The 23242-nt window shown below is 38.7% G+C and overlaps 2 long non-coding RNA genes across 4 annotated transcripts in view; one reads left to right on the top strand and one right to left on the bottom strand.

The window, feature by feature from the left end:
• LOC138163169 (uncharacterized) overlaps window positions 1–23242 on the top strand; it is a 58801-nt gene that overhangs the window by 18160 nt on the left and 17399 nt on the right. Inside the window, exons 2-3 of one of the 3 annotated variants that reach the window (XR_011168820.1) lie at window positions 8694–8739; window positions 9139–9179. The exons of the other annotated variants lie outside the window; for them this stretch is intronic. This is a non-coding gene — a long non-coding RNA (uncharacterized lncRNA). The remainder of the gene's footprint in view (window positions 1–8693; window positions 8740–9138; window positions 9180–23242) is intronic. 3 annotated transcript variants of the gene reach the window in all.
• Window positions 1788–8490, bottom strand: LOC138163093 (uncharacterized). The gene is made up of 2 exons (XR_011168788.1): window positions 8281–8490; window positions 1788–2261 (listed from the first exon to the last, which is right to left on the bottom strand). It is a non-coding gene; the product is annotated as an uncharacterized lncRNA (long non-coding RNA).

Genomic DNA, 23242 nt, shown 5'->3' with positions numbered 1-23242 from the left:
CTGGATATGACATGGAAGATGAATGAGTCACCCTTGGTCACCTGGACTAGTACTTGGAAGGAAACAGTATCTCAACTGATGGGTCAATCTCTCTCTGGGCTTGGCCTCACTAGGTTTAATTGCTGCTGCAGCTACTACTGCCAACTCTGATGGTCCCTGCTATTGACTCCTATTGCTGAGGGGAACTTTGATGGCTTTCCTCAATCTTTCAAAGCTTACAAGGTCATAACCTGGTCAATTCCATGTCCAAATACCCATTAACCTACAATCAAGAAAGAATAAACACAAACAGACCCAAACCCACCCTCCCCCCAAAACATAGGGGTACCATGTGTTCATAGACACATGGTGGCCAGATGGGAGATAGGGCAGCCTGCCCCTCCTCTGCCAACTCACAGCAATCATACTCCACCAGAGAAGAAAGTGTGAGATCACCTGCTTGATCCTTTTGTATGCACCCTCAGTTCTGGTTTCTTAGATAATTAGAAGACTGTTTGTCACCACAATACCAAGTCTGCAGTCACTTATGGTGGGAAGTAGGTTCACCAAGCCTTCACATATTGGATTGAAACCAAGCAGAAAATATTGTTCATTTTCTGTATAACCCATGTGGCCCGTTGAATCTGTATATTCCCTAAGTACTGGGCTGTCGGAGGGCCTGGGGCTGTTTCACCCTTGTTCCCCCTGCTATACTGGCCCCCTTTTCCCACTGGTGAGTTTCTTCCAGGGGAACTCCATTTTGGGGATGGACCCAGGCTAACCGTGATTAATTCCTTTGCAGGTGATACTTTTAACTCTACAGATTTTGCCACCATGCTCCCCACGATGGTACTTCTTTCCTGTCCTCTTCAGTTCCTCTTTATAAGTTATCTTCCTCCATTAGAATATAAGTCCCTTGAAGACAGAGGCTGTCTTTCTTTCTGCCTCGGACATCGTAAACATTTAATTGCCTGCTTCACTGGCAATTAATTACAAGATTCCTTGAAGTACCAAAGAATCTGGGTGCAGACTAAGAAAGAAGGGTAATCCTTAGGAGGAGATTTTTCCCCCTTTCTCCTCGAATCTAGCACCTATTCTTAATATGACTTGCTAAGAGAATTTTAGCAGGGCTGGGTCCCCCAAAACATTCCTGAGTGGATAAATAACCTTGTCAGGTCCTTGGACTAGAAACGGTTTTTTTAGGTGGTGACCCTTTGTAAAAGTAATCTGGGGAGCCCCAGGAATTTCTAGTACCTCCTGGGGTCTTGGGAGGGGGGCTTCAGTGGCATTTTTTCATTGTATAAGAAACAATAATCTGCTAGGTGCCCCTATGGCAGGCAAGCTCAATGCTGACATAGCTTTCTCTTCCCCTCAGCTCTGGATCTCCCCTATTCTTCCTGATTTTCACTGAGATGTATGTTTGTAAATAAGTTAAAATGGTGACACAGGCAGAGAAAGGCAGGTGTTTAATCCCTTCAACATTTATCACAGACGGGGAGCTGCCAAGTTTTGACTGGAAGTTTCAGGAGATTTGCATGGTACTGGACCAAGACTGCTCAGAATTGGAGAAAGGTTTGGACTGCAGCTCTCTCTTAATGATCTGCTTTTGTTTTTATTCTCCTTGCTAGTTTTTCTTGCCTCCTTCAGTCCCATCTATTCTTTTTCCCCTCTATACCTCAATCTTGCCAAGACTGAAATCTTGTATTGATTGTATAGGTCAGATGTTCAAAGGGCTTGAACTGAATATATCCACTAATTTTTTTTTCTTACAAAACAGATATGATGCAGGACCAGATTTTCCACATAGCTTTTTCTTTTCTTTTTTTTCTTTTTTTTTTTTAAGCAATTGGGGTTAAGTAACTTGCTCAAGGTTACACGGCCAGTTATTTCTGGGTGTGGTGCTGAGTGTCTGAGCCCGGGATTCGATCTCCAGGTCATCCCAACACTGGAGCCGGTGCTCTTACTCACTGAGCCACATGGCCACCCCCCACATAGCTTTTTGATGATACAGTCTTTAAAAGTAAATTTAAATAATAATTTTCATACAACATTATTATTTCAAAACTACATATACATGTAGATATAGACAGGCACAGAGAAAGAGAGAGGTATGGTGCTTTGAAATAATGCTATATAAATATTATAGATACAAATAATTACATCTATATCTACATATGTGTGCATATATATTTCATACCTGAAGGGATGATGTTTAGGTTGGATTCAGGAGCCCATAGCAGAAGAAAATTGGAGAATTTCATAGTTGCCAGAGACCTTAGAGGCTGTGGAGTAAAAATACCAACCTAAAGTTGTCACTTCTACAACCTAATAGGCAAGTTATAGCCTTTCCTTGGCACATCCAGGGACAGGAATCTCAGTAACTCCTCAGGCAGCCCATGCCATTTTTTTTTTTTCAGTTCTAGCTCTCAGAAAGTTCCTCCTTACATTGAACCAATACATGGAGTCATTAGATCTGGGTCTGGTATTTACTAATTCTGACATTCATTAGTTATATAACTGTGGGCAAATTGCTTTCATCTCTTTGAGTCTCAGTTTCCTGAGCTGTAAAATGAAGATAATGATGCTTATGTGAGTCAGTCAATAAGAATTTATTAAGTTCCTACTATGTGGCAGGCATTATGTTAAGCCTTGGAGATACAAAGGAAGGCAAAAGACAATCCCTGCTCTTGAGGGGCTCACAATCTAATGGGAGAAACAACATGCAAGCAAATATGTACAGAGAAGCGATATGCAGGAGAAATAGGAAATGATCAACAGAGGGACTGTGAAAGGCTTCCTGTAGAAAGCAGGATTTTAGCTAAGACTTTTACTATCTAATGGGACTTTTGTGAAAAAAAAGTGCTGCATAAACCTTAAAGGGCAATGTGTTTCTTTATTATTATCCCATCTAATGGTATGAGTCCTGTTATCCTTTATTTTCCCAAATGATTTCTAGGTTCTGAATATAGAACTTCACATTTATGCTTATTGAGTTTCATCTTTTTTTAACTGTGGCCCAAGAGGCAATCTGGCACAGTGGTTGGGGGACTGCTCCTTGAATTGGATTCAAGGACAGTGATCAAATTGATTAAATATTCACAGTAAGGAACTGTGGGGAATGTAGTTTAAATAAAATGTGTCTTCTGCATTGATGGAACTTCGAAATACAAAAACTACAAAATGCAACATTATAGTGGTAAGAGTATTAAAGAAATTCAAAATAAAGTGCTATATGATGTCTGAAGGGGAAGATCATTATTGTCAGTGGGATGAAGGAAAACTTTCTGGAGGAGGTGGCATTTGTGTTGGGCTTTAAAAGGTGGGTAGGAATCCAGACAATGTAGAAACAGAAGGACTACAGTTAGGCCTGAGCAAAGATATAGGCTTAAGAACATGTAGGCTAGAGTTGTTTAATTTGGCAGGGACATAGAAAGTGTCAGGGAAAGTATAGGCAATAAGGCTATAAATATATGAGGGTGTTAGGTTGTGTAGGGGTTTGAGTGACAAAAAATGGCAAAAATTCTTGAAATACATTCAGTAGGCAATTAGAAGCCGCTGAAAATGTTTGAGCAGAGGAGTGTCATGACCAGATCTATGCACAATGAGGGAGGGAAGAAAGAAAAAGAGGAAAAAAGAAATTTACATTATAATTTTATTATATATTTAAAAGGAATAGCAAGTTGTACATAAGAGATTTACAGTTTCATCTTTTTTTTTGTTCTACTGTTATGGAAAGGCTTGTTTTACTTCATAAATTAAAAATAAATAAAACTTAAAAGAAAAGATCAAACAGTTGAATGAAAGAAAGATATATTGGAGAGGGGAGAGAATAGAGGTAAGGAGACCTGTTAACAAATTACTACAATATGCCAGGAAGGTGGTAATAAGAACTTGCATTAGAGTAGTGACAGTGAGAATAAGAAAGGAGGGCATAGACAGGAAAAATGCTATGGAAATGTAATCAGTAGGACTTGGTAATTATTAATATAAGTAATAGGGGGATTGGCGAATATTCAGTGTACTTGACTAATGTAATTTCCCCACATGGAAGAACCTGACCAGCCTGTTTCCAGAAAGGTTTGATAATTTGTAATGGAAAGGTCCAATTCCTCATTCTGTTCCTAGTTCTGACCTCTTAGCCACATGGTGAAGAGATAGACTCTTGATTGGTTGCTGACATGGAACCAGGATGGGTTCAAACAATATTAACTACCCAAAGCCAAATCCCTTCCTTTCTTACCTAGCTGTGTTTGAGTGGAGAGTGGGGAGAGGAACGATAAGTTGCTGGCTGAGTGAGGAGAGTCCTTGAGCTTTTGTCACCCATAGGTAGTGGCCATGTAACCCATGAGCACATGGTCCAGTTGTTAACTTTTGTCTCTATGGTTTTATTCTGATTTTAGATGGTAGAACATCAGACATAGCCATGAACTTGAGTGCTTCCAAAGATCAGGGGAAGGAGCAACCTAAAGTCCTGAGATGAGATCATAGGCTAGGATTTTGTCAGAAGCCAGACAGTGAAGAGTAAAGCGCTAAGAGAGCTCTTTAGCCCAGCATAGATCGAAGGCAGCCCAGTGGTAACAGAGACAGAGATTTATCAGCAAAGCCAAATTTGGAAGTGAGTTTGGTGGGATTACCACTATGCTAAGCTTGAGCCTCGTTTCCTTAAGCACTTGGTACAGGAGAGAGTGTGCGCTCGGGTGTTGGAGAGGGAGGATGCTTTGTAACTCCTGCTCTTGCTAGACCTTCACAATAAATGTCCCTTTTCTAATGGCTGCTAGTAATTGCTAACATTTTTTTAGTGCTTAGTATGTGCCAGAGACAGTGCAAAATGCTTCACAATTATTATCTCATTTGATCTTCACAACAACCCTAGAGGGAGGTGCTTTTATTATCCCCATTTTATATATGAAGGAACTGAGGCAAACAGAAATTAGATGATTTGCCCAGGGTCACACAGCTAATAAGAGTGTGAGGCTGGATTTGAACTCAGATCTACCTGAATCTAAATTTGACTCTCTATCCATCTATTATTATCTTGAGCCCCATTGAGCTTATTACATTAGTCAGTGTTAAAGAGTCAATAACATTGAAATCACAAGTCCAATACCTCTACCTATAAGATCTATAAACTTTAGTATTAAAATATCTTTTGTGCCCATTCCTGTCTTTCCATTCCCACTGTAAACATCTTAGACTTGGTTGCAGAAATACTGTTTTAATTTGTGATTGAAGAACCAGTTTTTGTGAACCGACTTCATTATTAATATGCTATGGCCTATTCATATTCACCATGTATTTCCCTTTAGATCTCCTGAAATGTTGATTTCTTTGAAGATTCTGGAGCTCCATGACTTGCAATAGTTTGTTAATCCACTGGGATACAACTACCATAAAAAACCGACAACAAACAAATCACTTTTTCTTAACTTCAGCATAATTTTTTTTAAATGTTCCTTTTATGCTCAGCCACACTCAACTGATGCTGACTGGATGGGTAATTCATAAGTTTTAGGAAATGCTTAATTGTCTATTAGTGAATCAAGACCTATTTGGAATTCATGGTTTCTTCTGGAAAAGGAAGGAGGTGGAGTATCAAGGTTCACTGAGTTAATTTATGGCATTTCACAACATCTTTGGGAGCCTGACAACCCATGAGACTTTTATGCACCCTGTAAAATTGGGATCCACAAAAATACCCATGTTAGACTTCACTTACATAAAACCCATTCCCCAAAGGCTCACAAACCTTAAACATATCATCTTTAATCCTCATAATATCCCTGTCAGATAAGAAGGGCCTGGCTACTATTATTCTAATTTTGTAGTTGATGAAATAGAGGTCCATCGAGATTATGGAGTTATGGAATGTAGACATAGGAAGAAACTATAGAGATCAGTCATTGTCACACAAAAGTGTTTATTAAGCAGGGAAGCATCAAGGTGCAGTGGATATAACACTGGTTTTTGTATCAGAGGACTTGTGCTAAAATCATTTCTATGAAACTTATTGTCCATGCAACATTGGGGATATCACCTAACTTTCTTGGACCTTTGCTAATCTGTAAAATGGGGCAGGGAATTAGACTAGGTCATCTTCAGCCCCCTCATTGTACATGAGGAAAGAGAGGCCCAGAGAAGGTTGACTTGCTCAAGGTCACATAGTTGGTTGAATTGTTGGGCCTAGAATTTAGATTTGAATCCTGGACAAGACTCCCTCTCTTGCCTCATGGGAGGGACATTGCCATGTGTTCTCCTACAGCCAGACTAGCTCACATTTTGTGTTTGGTTTTGGTTGCCATTTTGTGTCTCTGGAGTACTTAATGAACCTTGGAGCCATCATTGTTGTCCTTGTTGCTGTTGTTTGTCCTCTGCTCTCAAAGAGGACCATGGCATCAAGAAGGTGATGCCATGACTTGCAAATGGATTGGATTTAAGTGAGGCAGGGCTGTGCAAAAGTCACCAGCCTGGCTTTCTCCTCTGGAGCCATCTGAGTCCAGTAGCAAGACACAGATCAGGACAACTGGAGATGGCCCTGGATGAAGTCTCTTGGAACCACTTAGAAGAAAGGTAAAAAGACAGCTTGGGTTCCACACTTGACCTCAAAGTTCTTTAATGTGATTCTTTTTTCTGCTCCAGGTCTGCTTACAGGCTGACAACACAAACAGCAGACAGGAACTCACTTTGGGCTCCCCTCCCCTTTCTCCAAGACCACTAGCAACTGGCATCCTAAACACCATTCTGTAAATCAGCATCCAGAAAGTATATCATTACTGAATGATAGATGAGCCAGAAGAGGTTGGCAGAGCAGCTTGAGGGGCATTCCTGCAGTTTGGCAAAAGGCTTTCTCCCTCGGAGAGAACCAGATCCTTCTCTTAAGCCTAGGCATTTCTGAGGACACATTCTGGTATAATAATTGTGCTCATTAGTAAGGTGATCTTCCCTAAACTTCATGGACCAGACATCCTGCAATGGAGGACTCAAGTGTGATTTAATATCTTCACTTTTCAACCAGGAATAATCTTAATTATTCCTTCACAGTAGGACTAGATTAATCATAGCAGATGAAGACTTTCATATAACTTAATTCAGATTTGTCCCAAACCCTTCAAATAAACATTTTTGTCAGTCAGCTAATAAAATGGGGGGGGGGGAAAGAAAGTTCAGTAGATGATTTTATAATTAATTTTTTTTAAAAAATTAACTTAGGAAAGAATGACTAAGGAATATGAAGGGAAAGTGTGTTGTTTTTATAGCTCCAAATGTTAAAGCCATAACTAGGAGTTCTGGTGCCTCGAACAAATTCAGCTGGGTGGAAGAAGTCTATATTGGGTGGATAAAATCAGAATGGGAATGACAGTAGCCCACCTCTTAGAAAGTCTAGCTTGAGCCTCTTTTGTGAAGCTTTCCAATCATCCAAAAGTCCAAGGAAGCTCCTCCCACAATTCCTAGGAGGAGGTGGTAGTAATGCAGTGGGGTAAGTGGGGACACTCAGTTTTTGCATAAAACAAGGCAGAAGACCCCCACATGGAGGTATGTTCCACCGATTTCAGTACCGTGGGAGGAAATTCTCATCACTTCACTTTCACATCAGGCTCTGTATAATGACTTACTATGCAATAATAACATGACAACTGACAAGTTGTACAATGCTTTAACATTTGCGACTTGCTTTGTATGCATAATTGTATTTAGCTCTTATAACAACCTTATTTATTTTTTTAGGATAGGAACAGGAATTTATTCTCTTCCCCTGGTGAAGAGGGCAGTCTTCTCCATGACACATAATGAGGAAGAGGCACTTTACAAAAGGCAGAACAAGAATTTATACCCTAATGGGGTCCCATCTCCCATTGGTTGGGGAGGTGGGCTCAAGTCTTAGAGTGAAAATCTTCCTCAATGGTAAATAACAGAGGAGCCCACCAAGGGAAAGGGAGGAGGGGCTTGCTGCTGATTAACAGCAGAAGAAGGAGTGGGGATATAACAATCTTTCTAAAGAAAGTAATGTTGATATTATTGTCTCAGTTTTTAAAACGAGGAAACTCATCTTTAAAGATCCTAGAGGGTAGAATGATTTGTGTAAACAGAGCAGAGCAGATGTAGGATTTGATCTTTGACTCTTGCAACGAAGGGTAAACCATGAAACCAAACTAATTTTAACTCACAGTACATTGTCTTAACCCCCATAGCCAATCGGTTGCCAAACCTTATCCTTATTAATTCTACCTCCATAACATCTCTGGTATTTATTTCTTTCCCTCAGCTCACATGACCATCACCTCTATTTACCTGGATGAATCTCACCTGGCCTGTTGCAGCAGCCTTCTCATCAATCTCTCTGCCTTCAGTCTCTTCTCTCCAGTCTCTCCTCCAAAGAGCTGTTAAATTGATAATCTAAAGCAAAGGTCTGACCTCATCACTCCCGTGGTCAAGAAGTTTCCACAGCTCCTTATTGTCTTTAGAATGGAAAACAAATGGCTTTGCTTGGCATTTACAATCCTTCACAATCTGATTACAACTACAACTTACCTTTACAGACTAATTTCACATTCCTCACCTCACACACTCCACATTCCAGCCAGCACAGATCTTTTGTTGTTCCTTGCATATGACATTTCATCCTCTGACTCCATACTTTTTCATAGACCATCCAAATGCTATAATGCCCTCCCTTCTCACTGGAAAGCTATATAATGCTCTCTCTCCTTTTTCCCTAGAATTTTCCTCCTGCCAAGGCCTCTGAGTTCATGTGATACCTTCAATGTAAGACCTTTTCCAATTTGCTTACTTGTTAATGTTCTCTCCTTCAATTTTTTTTGTAGTTAATTTATATCTATTTTTACTGACATCTGTATACAGAGGAAGAGTGGCAATAATTATCATTATAGAGAAAGAAAAAAGTTGTAGGTGGCAGATATTTCTCTCTTGTCCAGCTTCCACTTTTCTCTTCATTACCTTTTGCCCCTTCCCCATTGCAGATCAGCCCCATTTAAAAAAATTAACTTTCAACAAGATGAATAACGGATTTTCAGCAACTGAATAAAGTTTCCATCTGCATGTATAGGTGGAAGTTATGTGTAAAGTGAAAACATATTAGAGAAACAGAAATTGTGAGCAGATAAGGGGAAGTCACCCAAAATAAATTTTATTTTGCTTTTTCAGACCCTTCAGTTTTGAGGTTCAAGTATTGCAGGAGCCCCTGGGTAAGAAATTTAGTGTATTTTTTTTATTATGTTGCCTAAAATTAAAGTGGTCCAATAAGTTTCACAATAGCAAATCTGAACTTTCTATTTAATCATGACAGACTATGCCATAGACTGAATCCTGAATTAGTCAGGCCATAAGCAAGACTTTGGAATGGGAGTTCCTAGGGCAGCATTACTAAAATCAATGACACAGTTTCAATGGCCCCCTTTTCTTTGCCTAAAGCACTGATTCTTTCTCATATATGAGACCATCTCAACCCCACATATATCAGTTAACCTATTTATACCTCCATTTTTTTCATCTAGTATATTAAAAGAGGACTGGCCAAATTCAAGGACTTGGGTTTTAATACTTGGCTCTTTTGCTTATGAGATGGCTGACCTTGGACTAACTTATTTGACCTCTCTAAGCTGCATTTCCTTGTGCATAAAAGTGTGGGTTAGACTAAGTGATTTCTAAGCATATTGCTTTCTCTAAGTCACACATGAATTATAAAATTGAGACTGTAGTGCTTCCTGTGTTCGCCTCATTGGACTATGGTGTGAATAATGAGATAATAGAATCACTGAAGGTCAGAGTCAGAAGGGATCAAAGGGGGACATCTGAACAAGAATCTCCTTTACAACATACCTGATAAGTGATAAATGATCATTCCTTGTTTGGAGAGTAATGGAGCCTTTGTGATGGTCTATTCCACTTTTGGAATAGACTTTTCCTATCTCAAGTCAAATTATTCTTGGTTGCAATTTCTACCTTATCTGTCCTCTGGGGACTGAGAAGAATCAGTAAAATCCCTCTTCTATATGACAGCTTTTCAGATACATGCAGACAGCTGTTCTGTGGCCCCTGAGTCTTCCCTCCTGTGGGTTCAAAATCCTCAGTTCCTTCAACTAAACCTAATGAAGGCTTTCAAAATTTTGGCATCCTTTTGACACCACTACACCATTTAGGTAATTTTTAACCTTGGTGAGAACAGTTCCCAGAGAGTGGTGGGGTCAGAAGACAGATTGCAAAGAATTATAAGGTGAGTAGGATGTGAGGAAGCAGAAGCAGCACATGTAGAAAAGTGTTTTTAATAGTGTATGTGTAAAAGGAAGAAGATTATAGGATGATCACTTGGAGGTGGGTGGAGAATAAGTAAAGACCTTAAGGATAAGGGAGACCTGAGCTTGTTTGTAGGCAACAGGGAAGGAACCAGTGGGAAAGGTTGAAGATGAAAGAGAGGGAATGATTAAGAAGGCTTTCTCTCAGAGAAGATGAATGAATGAATGAAAACTTATCAAACCCTTAATGTGCCAACACTCTGGTAAACAGTAAGGATTGTGTGGAGTAAAGATAGTCCATACCCTCAAGGAACTTGTATTTTAATGGAGAAAACAACACCTATAGGAAAATGGTGGCCAGAGAAGAGTCATTTAATTTAGAAAGTTATAGGGATAATAATAATAATAATAAAAATTCCCAGTATCCTTCCTCTGTGTGTTCTTCAGTATATCAACACCCTTCCTAAAATGGGGGGCCAAAACTGAACCCAATATTCCAGATGTGCCCCCAACAAGAGCAGAAGGATGTTGTCTAGTACTCCCTAGTACTAGATGTTGTCTTAATGCAACCTAAAACAATTTTCTGGGTTTTTTTCTTTCTTCCTTCCTTCCTTCCTTCCTTCCTTCCTTCTTTCTTTCTTTCTTTCTTTCTTTCTTTCTTTCTTTCTTTCTTTCTTTCTTTCTTTCTTTCTTTCTTTCTTTCTTTCTTTCTTTCTTTCTTTCTTTCTTTCTTCCTTCCTTCCTTCCTTCCTTCCTTCCCTGAAGTATTACCCTGTTAATTCATATTGAACTTATAGGAAGCATGATAAAGTGGATAGACATCTGGCCTGAGAGTCAGGAAGACCTGGGTTCTTGTCCTCTCATCTTTGTCACATACTGACCGGAGGGCCATGATCAAGTCACTTAATTTCTCCATGCTGCCCCACAACTCTCTAAGCCTACATAATGGTTATGGGATTTTAAGGTCTTCTGTGCCCCTTGAACTTGCTGACATAGCAGGAAGGAGTGGGGCAAGAGGAAGCAGAAGCCAAGCTAGCATGTGTGAGGTGGCTGGAAGCTCAGCAGCAAAAGCGGAAGCACAAACTCCTTTTTTTTGAGCCAACCAGAATTTCTGCTAAGGACAGAAACTGCAGGGTCAAAGCTGCTGGGAGCATGCTTTGTGGATGCTGAGCAGTTGCCTTGAATGAGGAGAGGAGGATCTTAGCCTGAGGTAGCCTGTTCTGTTTTGAAGGCTTGAGAATATGGGTTTCTACTACATTAAATACATGTGTCAACTTCATAACTACTGTGATGGCTTTGACTTTCTGGTTTTGGGACTCAGTTTTCTGGTATTTGAATAAATGTTCTAGCTTTATTCCCCATGTAGAGAGCCTGGTATATTTTGTGATTAATAACCACATCAGAATATTTATAGTTACCATAGGCATTATGAATATTTCATTGTTGATACAGCCTATGAGTTATAGATAAATTGTTGATCTGAATTGCTGGAGGGAGTTTCCATTCCAGTAAATCCCTACTATGTTGAAATCACAGATTAAGCCAAAAGAAAAAACAAATGATTTTGTAGTCCAATAAAATTTGTAGATCTTTTTTTCTAGATGAATTATTGTCTTATTATAACTCACCTTTTTATTTATGTTTATTTAGTCTTACTTTATTAGATACCACTCAAAACTAGCCTGTCAAAATCTTTTTAAATCCTAATTCTTGATCCTATCTGTTGTTTATGCTTTCTGCCTGTATATTACTTGAAAATTTGATAAATATGCTATTTTTTTATAGATAAGTCATTGATAAAAATGTGAAACTGCACAGGGTAGGGTACTGATGTTCTATTAGTTGCCTCATTCTACGTTGATATCTACCCATGGGGTCAGGCCATTCAACAATTTCTATATCCACTCAATTGTACTATCATCTTGTACACATCTTTCTGCCTTTCCCATAATGACAGCACAAAAGAAATTGGCAAATATTTTGTTAAAATCTATGTAAACAGAACTTGCAGAACATCTTTGATCTATCAGTTTGGTGATGCTATCTACAAAAGAAATGAGGTTAATCTGGTGTGACCTGTTCTTGGTGAAACCAGGCTTTTTTGTGACTATCATTTTCTTTTCTAAATTTTCATTAACCATCCTTTTAATAATGGATACTAGAAATTTTCCAGGAATTGACATAAAGTTCATAGAAGCATAGTTTACAAATTCTGCTTTTTTTCCCCAAAAAATTTGGAATACCTTTGCTTTCTCAATTGTTTTTAAAATCATTATTCCTTTTCCCTATGATCTTTCAAAGATCACTGGCTCTAATCCTACTCACAATTCTTTTAGTACATTAGTGGGAAGGAAACAAACACTTCCTATATGTCAGGCTCAATACCAAGATAAACATTCAAGCAAAAAGACAGATAGTCCTTGCTTTCAATTAGTTTATATTCTAATGAAGAACAATATACATATACAGAAAGGGAACTGAAAAGGCATGGGGGAAGAAGCTACTCCACATGGGAGGATGATTTTTAAAGTCAGAAAGACAAGAACAGGACTAGGAGAGGAATGAAGACCCCCTTGAGCTCCTCTAAGAAATGGAGGCCCTAGGATGTATTCACCAATGGAGAAAGGGAGCAACATTTTACAAAGGGGTATTCCAGATTGAGAAGACCATGGAGTTGGTTGAATATTCCAGGATGAGGAGGCCCCAAGAACTGAGAGAAGTATTAGAGTTGAGTACTGGGTTTGTCTAGATCGGGTGAACTGAACTCATCAAGGACACCTAGATACTCTCTTACTTCCACCTGTTTATCTCATGTTTCATTTTCTTATCAGTCATTTTTTGTTCTATTGGTTCCAGTCCAAAGACTATTTTCCCTTGGAAGAAAAAGAGATAAAATAAGAGTTAATCATTTCTAACCTATTCAGTGATCAGTTATCATCATCGTCATAACCACCTCAAGAAAAAGCTCTATTTTTTTGCCCTCCACTTTTCCTCTACACAATTTAAAATATCTATTTTGTTGCCTCTAGCATTTCTTAAAAGTCTTAGTTACTCTTCAGAATCCTAACACTTTTACATTCGTCCTATGCTATCTGTTCTTGATGCTATATTCTGTTCCAGGGTTTGTTGTTGTTGTTGTTTTTTAATCTAAATTGGGCATAGAATCGTAGATTTAGAGTCTATAGGGACCTGAGACATCACCTTGGCCAATCTTACCATTTTACAGATAAGAAAAATGAGGCTCAAAGTGCTAAAAATAACCTGCCCAGGAGTATAGAGGTAGTAAGTAGAAGAGCTGAGATTTGAAGCCAGATAATTTTACTCTTTCTCTTTCCCTCTGTCTTGGTCCCTCTCTGTCTCGGTCTCTGTCTCGGTCTCTGTCTCTGTCTCTGTCTCTGTCTCTGTCTCTGTCTCTGTCTCTCTCTCTCTGTCTCTGTCTCTGTCTCTGTCTCTCTCTCTCTCTCTCTCTCTCTCTCTCTCTCTCACACACACACACACACACACACACACACACACACACACACTTTTAGACCGTGCTTTTTCCTCTTCATTACAAGTGTTTTATGCTTGGTTTACTTTTTTTTTCTGTCATCACAAGTGTTTTTGTGTCTTTAGAATTTCGTTTGTGAGACCTTTCTTTCCATTAGTCCATGGAATACTCCCAACTACTCTGAATTTATGTTCAGCCTTGATAAGTGTTCTTAAAAATCCAAGGGATATTTCAAACAATGATTTTCTTTTGATTGTCTCAAAAATTCTAGGTCAGAGTAGACACTTCCCCTCAAGGTTTATATTATTTTCCTTTTGGAAGCCAATTCTTTCTTGTTGGCATAAATAATATGAAGAATTCACAGTTACCCTCATTGATCCCTTTACCTTTCAAATGATGAGGTAATCATTAATTGATAATGTCAAGCCAAGAAATCACTAGCTGCTTTCTGCTTTCATCAGGAAATTATCCTGATAATTGAAGGACTATTATAGCAAACTTCTGTGCCAGGCTTAGGGTCTGCTTTTGAACTTCCTCCTGTTCCTTCATTCTTCCCAGATTGTCTGTTGATTAATTTCGATGACAATGACATTTCTGTTTCTGATTCTGTTCATCACATCCACATTCATAAACACTGACAGAAAAGCTCCATAGGCTATCTGTATAACTGAAAATCAGAGTATGAAGAGCAGCCATTTTTCATCCACTTAGTTTTACCTGTTTGGATAGTTAGGCCAGGTTCTTTTGGAGGACCATGAATCTTAGAACGTTGTAATCTATTGGTTGAAAAATTACCAAAAACAAGAATCCAGAAAAGTACTAGGGAAAACTGTAAAACAGTCTACAATGGTTTACAGAAGGTTCCTAAAGGCAATAGAATTTGAGAATCTTGGAATTTAAAGGGACATCAAAAGATCATCTAATCTACCACCTTTTCTCCTGGCAGGTCTTAGATCTAACCAGAGAAGAAAAGAGGGTGTTTGCCATGCGTCATCTCTTTCCTTTCCTCGTGGTTAAGCTCACTCTAATTTTCTTTGTGCAAAAGTTCCCCTTATACAAATTGGTACATATGGTTGAAATCAAGACATTTTGAGCTGTGTTCTTCCTTCCACATGTGTGGGGGAGGGGAGGACCAGGTGTGGGAAGTTAATTCACGAAGAGGACAGGGAGGGAGTAAATCTACTCCATTCTGGGCCAACATTATAACATAACATTACTCTGCTAGTTCTTCCTCAGGCTGTCCTTCTGCCTGAGGCCCAGAGGGGAGCCAGAGGCCACATAAGGTCAGTGAAGCTTTTCTTCACTGTGAAAACCATATACTGCCTGGAAAGATATAATACTAGGACTCATTTATAGCACAGAACTGAGGATGTCAGAGGCTGGGACACTATCGTCTTTTATTGTCATGGGTAGTGGAGAAATAGCTCTTTCTCTTTTATGTGCCTCCAGTGCACTCTGGGCTTTTTTCGAGGTAACGTAAAAGTAAGATCTCAATAAGGTCTTAAATTACAAAAGCACCCTGGTTTCCATTGCATACTAGTGGATTAGAGTTCTGGATTTGGAGTTAGGGAGTTCTTCGTCTGAATCTCATTTTGGATACTCACTAGTTGTATGATGCTGGTCATCATAAAAGTATACGATCACAGATTTAGAGCCAGAAGAGACCTAAGAAATCATCTCAGGGCAGCTAGGTGGTGCAGTCAATAGAGCACCAGGCCTGGAGTCAGGAGGACCTGAATTGAAATTTGGCCTCAGACACTTAACACTTATTAGCCGTGTGACCTTGGGCAAGTCAATTAACTCCAATTGCCCTGCCTACCCCCTCCAAAAAAAAAAAAAAGGTAAGAAATTGTCTCATTTCATCAGATTAATTTTTGCATCTGAAAACTGAGTCCAAAGATTCCATTCCTTCTCCAAAGTCATACGTGGAGCCAGGCTTCCAACCCAAGGTTGGAAAATCAGTACTCATTCTACTACACCATGTTGTCCTGCCTTAACCACTTAGACTCTGTGAAAGTCAATTTGATGGAGATAATAGCAGCACTTCTCTCATTGGGTTGGGTTGCTGTGAGGAAGAAATGTGATATGTAAAATACTTGGTAAACCTTAGAGCCTTGTAAATATCAGTTATTATTATTATTCTTGCCACCTGCCATTGACTTTTAAACTTTTTAGATCTTGCTTTTGGATTTTAAGCTAAATATATCTTTATCATCTTAGCTGCTTTCTAGTGACATCATTGACTTCAAAGTATTCATCTCAAGAAGAGAGAGAAATTCACTAGTAAGCAATTTGATGCCCCCACAAAGGCAGCAGCAAATGAGATATTTGCATATTATCAAGGAAAGATCATCCTACAAGGATAGGTCTCTGTTAAATGTTTATCATTGAAAACTGGTTACAAGTACTGATAGAATATCCAAATTTTACTTGTCCAGAGCCAGGGTTTATTAAATCATGCCAAATGAAGCTCCAGAGTTTCAAAGATAAGGACTGATCCAAAGTTTAGCCGGATCTCTCAAGCCTAGAAATCTTACAAGGACAGGCTCTCCCCAAAGGTTTATTCTGCTTTCTAGTTGTATCTGGGTCTGAACTCTTGCAAAGGCAAGAAGAAACTGAGATATGGATTAAAAAAAATGAAAAACAAATGTCATTTGATCAAGCCCAGAAAAATTTAGACTTGCTCTTTTTTGGAGGTGACCTGATTTATCTGGGCTCTGACAAATAGATCTAGTGCAATGCAGTGAAGACTGGAAATAAAATATGCAGTTGAGAAACCATCAGTTTGAAACCAGGTTTGATTGCACAAGTAAGTGTTATGTAATCCTTCTGTTGTGCAACGTGCAGAACATCATTCAAACCAGGGCTTTGGATACTATTTTGGTCAGGATAGGATTGTTCCCTCTATGTTTTCATTAAGGCCACCTCACCTTCAGAAATATGAATAAAGTGGCCACATGGAGGCCCCCTGGAAGCTTTTCTTACTCAAACTACTGTATGTACCCATGTGGGGGCTCATCTCTTTAGCTGAAGAAACCCCATTTGGTTGCCATGGGGTCCATTTTTCCATCCCAGAGATAACCATCAAGACTCGAGAGGAGGCCTTATTATTGATAATGAGAGTGAATATAATTAGGGGTAGGCGTTTTGACAACTTTGGATGAAAGGTACCATAGAAGTTCAAAGTATTCATTATTTTTTGTTATTATTACTAATTAAGTAATGTGGTTTCCCCCCTTTTTGTTTGTTAGGGACCAACACTGTGTATGCTTGGAAAGCTTTCACCTTTAACCCCTCTGTCTTCATCTTCCTCCTTCATTAACTCAGATGCTTTTCTCCCAAAGGGATGGGGATGAAAGAATAGATCATGTTGAAATTCAGACCAGATTTACCATTTGGTAACTCATGGTAAAATGATAAGAAAGGAATTGATAGAAAGATTTCCCCGAATGTAGATTTTCAAGCACAGTTTGATAAGTACTGGTTCTAGATGCCATCCTGGGGCTGGCTGTATTGGATTGTACCAAATGACCACTTTCTAAGGTCTTTTCCAACTCTAAAGTGATGGGATCATATTGAGTGGTTCTCTTAAACACTCTTGAACTTGCACAAATGTTTGAACAGAGGAGGAGGGGGTGGTCAGTTTGTGCTACAAAAGACTTTAAGTGATGTGAGAGGATTTTCCCCTCCTTACAAGGGTTTATGCTCACAAGCATCTGGCATTTACTTTTTACTCCAAGCAAACCTGCTCTGCAGAATCGTAACTCTGCTGAAACAATCTAACACAGTGGAAACATGTGATTTGTAAGCTCTCATAGGGCAAAGAGTCAGAGAAAAAATTATTCTAAGGCAGAGATTCTTAACCTGTTTTGTTTCATGGACCACTTTGGCAGTCTGGTGAAACCTATGGATGCCTCAGAATAATATTTTTTTTTATAAATACATAAGATTATAAAGGAAACCAATCATATTGAAATAAATATGTCATTTCCTGCTCCTTTCCAAGTTCACAGATCCTTTGAAATCTAACTATGAGTTTTGAATGAAGTTCTAGGAGTCTTGGGAAGCCCTTCACCATAGGTTATACTTAGCCTAAGTGCCAACTCCAGATCCCTCCTTAGTGCATTCTATACCTGTCTCAAAAAAATTTTTTTTTAAGTCTTTGTAGATATTTGGTATTTACTTCACCACATAGAGATTCTCCCCTAGTAGAATGTAAATTCCTTGAGGGTAGTGTTTTTGTATTCCCAGAGCTTAGGTCAATGCCTGGCGATTAGCATATGATTTTTAAAAATCTTATTATATTGAATTGAATTGATGATGACTAACTACAAAGACAACTGCAGTTGCTGATAAATATATTATCAGAAAATGCACCTGCTTCCTTCCATGAATGACATAGTGGTCAAGTAGCAAATTACCCTTCCAACTGAGCTTTCCAATTGTACTCTTGATGGGGTCTTCACTAAATATAAATAAGGCAGAGCAGGGCTGGTGAAACTGGAATTGTCAAAGTACTAAGACAGCTGTTTCTATTTCCTGGCCTGTTTAGACATACTTCTTATCAGGAGACAATTGAAATAGTCCCAGTCATTCAATTACTGGGTGAGAACGAACAGTATATCAATGCAAAGAGAGGTGGTTTCATATGATCCAGTGTGATTCACATTCAGTTAGGAGTCCATATTCACAGGCTCAGGGGGCACCTGTCTCATGTGAAAATTTGGTAGTAAGATTCTGACAGCCTAGACTAATGGGCCACATCTAACAATGTGAAATACTAAATAAATGAAAATTCCTTCACTTGAGTCAAATAAAAATAAACTATACAAGCTTAGACTGGGGGAATTGTGTTTCTATCACAGTTCACACGCAAAAGAACTGGGAATTCTACAGAATCACATAATCTGAGTTGGAAGAATCCTTCAGAACTCATCTAATCCTGTATGTATCTCAAGAAGAAACTCATCTACAACCTAAGTGATCAGTAATAATTTAACTTTTGATTGAAAACCTCCAACAAGGAAGAATGACTCCCTCTCAAGGTAGCCTACTCCACTTCTGAATGATAGGAAGATTTTCCTCACATCAAATATATTGCATTTAATGAAAAGTAAGCTGAATATAAATCAGCAGTGGGACATGGCAGCCAAAAAAATACTAATGTAATTTTAAGCCATACTGAAAGGCATAGTTTCCAAAATGAAGACAGTGATAGGCTTTTTTTGTGCTCTGCCCAGATCAGATAAAATCTGTAGTATTCAGTTCTCTTCTGGGAACCACAACATAGAAAGGATCTTAGCAATTTAGGGCATGTCCTGAAGAAGGCAACCAGGAGGGTGAAAAGACTGGAGACCATCCCATGTAAAGACTGGTTGAGGCAACTGGAGATGATTAGCACAGAGAGGACACGATTTAGGCAGAGAATGATATTTGTCTTTGAAGCATTTGAGAAATTTTGATATGGAATATATGTGCTCCACTTAGCCCCAGAGTATATAACTAGGAGTAATAGGTTGACATTGAGGAGAGACTACTACAGGCCTCATTTAAAGAAAAAAAAGCTTCCTAACAATTAGTGCTGACTCAGAGTGGAATAGGCTGCTTCTGGAGGTAGTGGTTTTCTTATCATTGGAGGTCCCTAAATAGAGGCTAGGCAAACATTTGTCACCCAGGAGTATGGTGGCTTAGTATCCCATATGGGTACTACTTAAGATAGATGATTCCTCAATCCCATCCAATACAAATAATGTGCACTCCCCAGCAAATGGCTTAAGAGATCCCTCCCACTAATTAAATATTTCCTAGGATCATAGATTGAGAAATTAAATGGACCTCAGAGGTCATCTAGTTCAGTGCTTCCATGGTTTGCTGCCTCACAGTTTAGGAAGTGATGAATGGGTCACAAGTGGAAAAAGTTTAAGAAGCCCTGATCAGCTGCTCATTTTATGAATGAAAAAGTAAGACCCACAAGAGTTAAAGGAATTGTCCATAGTCAGTCACATGGACAGAAAATTGTGCTTCCAGGATTCCATCCAAGGCCCTCTGACTCTAAATACAATGCTCTCTCCACTGTAATTTATTAAACTTGAGAAGTAGCATCATACAGTGAATAGACTACTACACCTGGGGTTAGGAAATCTGGGTTCAGACCCATACTCTGCCACTTGTTGGCTGTGCAATAAAGATAAGATACTCCAAGCCTCAGTTTCTTTATTTGTAAAATAGAAATAATGATACTCCTCCCCAACCCTCCCCCTCAAAATTTTGTTGTAAGGGAAATGTATCACATAGCATATGTGCAGATTATGGTTCAAAGTCTTGTTCCAAATCAGCTTTGTGATCTTGAGGAACTTATCTCATTTCCCTAAGCCTTGGTTTGTCCATCTCTAGAATGGGAATAACAATACTTATCCTACAACCTTGGCAATGTGTGTGTGTGTGTGTGTGTATGTGTGAAAAGTGCATTATACACCTTAAAACACCGTGGAAATGTTGGTTGTAATTATCATCATTTTAGGACAGGTCTGCTCTCCTTGGCAAGCTATATAGGCAACTGAGCCAAATGCAAAAATGCCTTTGCTTGGGCCATGGACTGAATGTGGATAGTTTCCAGAGTGCCAGGGATATCAAGCCATCTTCTATTTCTCCCTCCAGTTAGACTCAACAAAACAGATGGCTAGCGGAGCAACACGCCCTGGCTCTCTGGTGCAATTAGAGCATGTAATTGACAAATCCAATACTGGTTCTATTTGGGAAAAATAATCTTTTCACCAAAAGCAAATGAGTTCTTAGAAACCATCCAGGAATTCATGACTTCAGCTAAGTTTCCTTTGCAATAGAAGCCCATCATTCTGTTGGTTGGTGAGCTTGGTGAAGAAGAAGAAATGCAATCTCTATGGCCACTAATTTCCTTGATATTTTGCTTAATAATTCAAATAAAAATATACTTACATACCAAAAGAGGCTCTGATCTCACCAAAGTGGTTTATTTATTTGATGTTCTGAAATATAATCAGAGTCTATTTAATAACATAAAAACCTTCCATTTAAGAGTCAGGCACCGTGGTTGCTATGTGATGGTATGGCCCCGTCACTATCCATAGGAACATACTTTTTTTTTTTAATGAACTGAAATAAAATTCTGCTTTGTAACTCACACATTATGACTCCATATTTTGTGAAATTATGCTTAAGGGGGAAAATGTTTTAGCAAGCACAGATTTTTCTAAGTTCTAGAAAACAGCAACACATTCCACTTTATGCTTTAACTTAGGAATCACTGAAAAGCAACACAACATAGGACTTTACATTTTCCCCCAGGATGTCCTAAAGATACTGCATTTGAGACTTTCCCCTTTTAAACATTAAAATAAAATGTCCCTGAAAAACCACCCCCTTATTTTTTTATTGCTCCTCATGCTTCTTTTCTATGGAGCATATGGGTGTAACCAAATTACATTTGGTCCCAATTTCCCTGTCATTCATATCCTCGAGAAGGAAAGTTCACCAAGTTTTACTCTTTCCTCATGGTGCTACTTACCACTCCCATGATGCAAACAGGTATTTCCCAATACCATTTTTTTCCCCTTCTCTCTGAGAGTTTACCTTCTTTGATATATTTCATCTTAAAAAGACAGATGAAATAGTTACCAGAAATAAACTTTAAGAGTTAGTTCCAGCTTTTACAATAATGAAAGCATTGTGGCATAGTGGATATAAGCACATATTCTATTTAGGAGTAGGATATATAAAGGATGACATACTGGACCTGAGGAAGACCTGAGTTCAAATTCAGCCTTAGATACTTAGCAGCCCTGTGACCTTGGGCAAGTTGCTTAACCTCCGTTAGCCTTTACAAAATGGGGATAATAATAGCACCTGGCTTCTAGAGTTGTGAGGATTGAATGAAACAATAATTATAAAACACTTATCACAGTGCCTAGCACATAGTAAGCCCTACATAAACCTTAGCTATTATCATTCTTACTATATAAAACTTATTAAAGCTTAAAACTATACTGAGACTTTTGGGAAACAGCATACATACAATCACGTATAGACATATAAATGCATATACATGTGCATACAGATATGTACTGCATATATGCATGTGTGTATACAGACATATATGTAAACATATAGGGGCAGTTAGGCAGAACGGTAATTGAGCACTGGGCTTGGAGCCAATAAGATTTGAGTTTAAATCTAGCCTCAGACACTTACTAGCTGTGTAACCCTGGGCAAGTCATTAACTCTGTTTGCCTCAGTTGCCTCATCTGTAAAATGAGCTGCAGAAGGAAATAGCAAATCACTCTAATATCTGTCAAGAAAACCCTAAATGGGATCATGAAGAGTCAGATGTGATCAAAACAAATGAGTAAAACATATGTCTGTGTATAAATACATATACATGACATATTCAACAAGTAATAGTAATAGTTGACTTTTTATAATGTTTTATGGTTACATAGGAAGGCATTATCTCATGCTATCCTGATAAGAACTCCATGAGGTAAATAATGTGAGTATTATTATTCCTACTTACAGATCAGGAAATGGAGACTTACAAGTGACAAGTGACTTGACAAAGGTCATAGATAGGGTTCAGAGTGCACACCAAACCCAGATCTCCTGTCTTCCCATTATTATCATACCATGGCACATTAATTCACAACTTCACTAGTCAGAATTCATGGCAATTTAGCATTTTATGTTCTGCCACTGGGTCCATAAGTAAAGACATTAGAAAGAACTTCCCTAATCAAGAAATCAATCAAACAGTATTTCTAGAGCATGAAGGTACTAGGTGTTATGGGGAATACAGAGAGGAGAAAGACATGGTCATTGCCTTCTTGGAGATTTCAACCTAAGGTGGAAAATGAGGTGGAAACATGTAAAGAGATAGATAACAATACAAGGGGATGTATACTAAGTATCAGATAATTGTTACAGTCTTGGTCACTCTCTTTGCTATTAGCAAGGTGCCTAGCATTTAGTTGGTTTTCACTGACTGAATTAGAGTGGTCATTGAAAGTTTTCCTCTGAAAGCAAAGACTGGATAGGCAGCTAGGTGACACAGTGGATAGAACTCTGGACCTGGAGGCAGGAAGACATTATTCCTGAGTTCAAATCTGACCTCAGACACTTACTAGTTGTGTGATTAGCTGGATAAGTCACTTCATCCTGTTTGCCTCAGTTTCCTCATCTATTAAATGAGCTGGAAAAGGAAATGGTAAATCATTCCAGTATCCTTGCCAAGAAAACCCCAAATGGGCTTATGAAGAGTCAGACATGACTAAATAACAACAAAGACTAGACGTTCACTAGTATTCATCTTATAAATTCTAATTTATATATGTTGTTTCCCTCCATTAGAATATAAATTTCTTGAGGGCACAGACTAATTTTTTTGTTTGTTTGTATCCCCAGCTCTTAGCATAGTAAGAACATAATAAATACTTGGTGGTAAATTGTTTGATTCAAGGTTGTTTTTTTTTTTTAGCTCTAAAATTCTCTGTTTCTG

This window comes from Petaurus breviceps, unplaced genomic scaffold (genome assembly GCF_028583685.1).
Source record: "Petaurus breviceps papuanus isolate PSGF00001 unplaced genomic scaffold, PetGlider_PUasm1.0 187, whole genome shotgun sequence".
NCBI lineage: Eukaryota > Metazoa > Chordata > Mammalia > Diprotodontia > Petauridae > Petaurus > Petaurus breviceps.
This window is presented reverse-complemented; position numbering and strand designations above follow the sequence as displayed.